The 3,690-nt window shown below is 34.7% G+C and overlaps 1 long non-coding RNA gene across 2 annotated transcripts; it reads right to left on the bottom strand.

Moving 5' to 3' along the window:
* Positions 1-610: 610 nt before the first annotated feature.
* Positions 611-3,138, bottom strand: LOC141361519 (uncharacterized). 2 transcript variants are annotated; one of them, XR_012367646.1, is made up of 2 exons: positions 3,026-3,138; positions 611-1,041 (listed from the first exon to the last, which is right to left on the bottom strand). It is a non-coding gene; the product is annotated as an uncharacterized lncRNA (long non-coding RNA). The 2 variants fall into 2 exon arrangements; XR_012367647.1 differs by having other exon boundaries at positions 3,008-3,133.
* Between the last annotated feature and the right edge of the window lie 552 nt (positions 3,139-3,690).

Genomic DNA, 3,690 nt, shown 5'->3' with positions numbered 1-3,690 from the left:
ATTCTGCTGAGAAGATATTTTGATGGATGATGGTGGGCACACAGGGGACTGTGCCCATTGACGTCTAAAGTAGGAATAAAATCTAAGGAAGTCAATGGGTACAGTCTCATGTGTGCTAACCATCATTTATTAAAATGTCGTCTTTTTCTAAAATGTCTTGTGTTCAGCAGAATAAAGAAACAACATGGAGATGGGATGAGGATGACAAAAAACACTTGTGATTGTACATGCTATTAAATGGTTTAAAAAGTCTTAAATATTTTTGTTACAAAAAAGTTATTTCTCAAATTAAATGGTTGAATGGTTTAAAATGATTTTCCTATGATTTATTACACAACAGAAAATGGAAGACAGTACATTTTCTATGTCTTGATGTTTAAACACACAAACAGAAAGCAGTTTTTAATCTAATCATCCATATGCCGATATATAACATGCATAATGTCTTGCATTCATTTGTCCTTCATGTTTAGCTGCGTTGACTCTCAGATATGTAAAGCACAGGCTGACAGACGCAGTGAGAAGGCATGATATATAAAGATAAATTACCAGCACAACGCTATAAAGTGTTGGCATGAATAACCCTGCAGATGCATATGAATCCGAACACAATAAGAGGGGAAGCCCAGCACTCAGAGATGTGTCTCCATTGTGATTACAGGTGGGAAATAGTTTTAAAGGAAAAGTACATCTGTGAACCAACTTCTGCATCTTTCAAACCTGAAAATGACTTTTACAATTTAAATGGAACACAGTCTTTGGATGACATAGAGTGTCTGTTGGTATAACTCCTGGGGCCCGTTTCAATAAGGAGGTTCAACCAACTCTGAGTTTAAACTTGAACTCTGAGTTGATTTACTCTGAGATAGTAAACTCAGAGTTTTCACTTAACCACCTTTCTGAAACGGGCCCCTGGACATTCAATGGTGATATCAAAGGCTTTTGGTCTGACAAAGGACAATAGATCTCTGGCACCACGACCACACCATCATCCTCTGTGACAATGTCAACAATTTCCTCTTGAAAAAGTTGCTCCACCATCTGAAAAAGAAACAATGTGTTATCCCAGCTAGAAATAAAAAGTTCTAAGAACGTTCCCTGAAAGTTCCCAATGTCCCCAAAAACATTCTGCCAACGTTTAAAATGTCCAGTTTTTTAAGTTCTAGGAACGTTTCTGTTGTCTGAACGTTATAGAAATGTTACATTTTACCATTTTTAAACGTTATGACAATGTCATGTTTTAATGTTCACACAATGTTTAAAACTACCGCTGTTTATTATATTGACTTGTTTAATTTTTATGTAAATGATAGAGAAATATTGCATTTTATTATTTTATAAAACATTATTTCTGAATGTTCAGTAAATATATTGCTGTAGAAAACACAATTCACTTATTAGGTTTAGATGTTGATGTTTTGTTTCATTTTAAGTCACCCTTATTGTGATTAGTGTTTGGTTTAGTTGGACTCTTGACACTTGACTTTTTGCTTGCTAATTTTTTTCCCTGGTTGTGTTAACTTTGTGTTAATGTACCACATTTGTTATGAACATGCAAAGTTAACAGTGTAATTCTGTGGTTGTTGGTACATAATGGTAAAGATCATCACCTAATTCATTTACTAATCAAAAGTTTATTTTCTGTCAATAATGCAAATGTGATCCACCTCTTTCACAGCAGTTTGTCATTAAGGAGTTTTAGAAACTTTGGACAAAAATATCCGTTATATAATTGGGATGCACAAACATCAAGAATCAGACTATGAATCTCAACCATGGTGACAAATAAAATCGTAAAATAAATCCTTATTTATCCATGCTGCAGTGCATGCTGGGAGTCCTGAATGAGATTTGTAATTTGTTAATACCCAGCATGCATTGCAGCATGAAGTTTTTCATTTAATTGTCACCATGATTGAGATTCATACTCTGATTCTTGATGTTGGTGCATCCCAATTATACAGCGGCTATTTTGTCCAAAGTTTCTAAAACTCCTTAATGACAAACTGCTGTGAAAGCACTGGATCTCATTTACATTTTTGACAGAAAATAAACTTTTGATTAGTAAATTAATTAGGCGATGATCTTTACCAGTATGTACCAAGCACCACAGAATTACACTATTAACTTTTCATAACAAATGTGGTGCATTTACACAAAGTTAACACAACCAGGAAAAAACTAGCAAGCAAAAAGTCAAGTGTCAAGTGTCCAACTAAAACAAACACTAATTACAATAAGGGTGACTTAAAATGAAACAAAACATCAACATCTAAACCTAGTAAGTCAATTGAGTTTATTAACTGAACATTCAGAAATAATGTTTTCTAAAATAATAAAATGCAATGTTGCTCTATCATTTACATAACAATTAAACAAGTAAATATAATAAACAGCTGTTGTTTTAAACATTGTGTGAACATTAAAACATGACATTGTCATAACGTTTAAAAATGGTAAAATGTAACATTACTCTAACGTTCAGACAACAGAAACGTTCCTAGAACTTAAAAAAAAACTGGACACTTTTAACGTTGGCAGAATGTTTTTGGGAACATTGGGAACTTTCAGGGAACGTTCTTAGAACTTTTTATTTCTAGCTGGGATAATGCTAACCAAATTTAGTTTGATAAATTTCTAAGGACACATAATTACATAATGCCAAAGTAACTATATGCAAGTACATGAATGTCAAGAATAAAATCCTGAAATTTACTTTGTCATTCCAATCTCATGTAACATAGGCCCTATTTACACATGGCATTGGATGAGTCTTGAGACCACATTTGCTTTAAGGGGAAAGGGACAGCACACTACTTACTATGATAATGAGTAATGACTTTGCAAAAAAAGTGTTGGGGGAAGGATGTATTATTACAGTGTTTTTGTTGTTTATTAATAGTTTAATGTCATGCCACCCACCCAGCTAGAATTATGAATACAAATAAAAGATGAAAAATGAAACATTTATTCTTGATAAATATTCTAAAATTAAATCTGGTCTTACAAAATAGGTGCAGTTCACCTGCCGAATCAAGCACTGTCTCTTCTTCCATTGCAGTTCTTCATAGTACAAGAGACGGCTGACCAAACATCACACCATAGAGGCTCAATTCTAAAAAAAAAAGAGAGAAGTATGGTCAAATCGTAGCTTATTTAAAAAAATTTGTCCATAGTAAATCATCATGTGAAGTATTATGGAAACCAAATTAGTGGCATTTCAACATTAAGGGCAGATAGGCTGAATACCACCAGTCGTCATTTACTCACCATCAAGTCGTTCCAAACCCTTAAGACTTTTGTTCATCTTCTGAACACAAGTAAAGATCTTTAAAATGTTATCTTTTCAAAGAGAGCTTTCTGTCTCACCAGTAACAGCAAACATGACTACCACTTTCAAGGATACACATATCTGAGATTACTCACGGCTCTGTTGTCTCTGATCAATACACTCGACTCCCGGCTCGCCCACCCGTTTCACACTCGGTGGGGCCGCTAAGAAAGCAAAACACACACTCCTTTAATGTTGTGCAGTCGTCATATACACACATCTGAGATTACTCACGGCTCTGTTGTCTCGATCGTCGTTTCTCCCTTCTCTAGGAGGCTTCCAATATCATCAACACAGTGAGTGCAATTCGCCCAGACTGTTGTCCACACACAGCGGTAATCCAATGTTCAAAACGGCTT

Source organism: Misgurnus anguillicaudatus, chromosome 24, assembly GCF_027580225.2.
Source record: "Misgurnus anguillicaudatus chromosome 24, ASM2758022v2, whole genome shotgun sequence".
Classification (NCBI taxonomy): domain Eukaryota; kingdom Metazoa; phylum Chordata; class Actinopteri; order Cypriniformes; family Cobitidae; genus Misgurnus; species Misgurnus anguillicaudatus.
The sequence above is the reverse complement of the archived record's forward strand: the minus strand, read 5'-3'. Positions and strand labels throughout refer to the sequence as shown.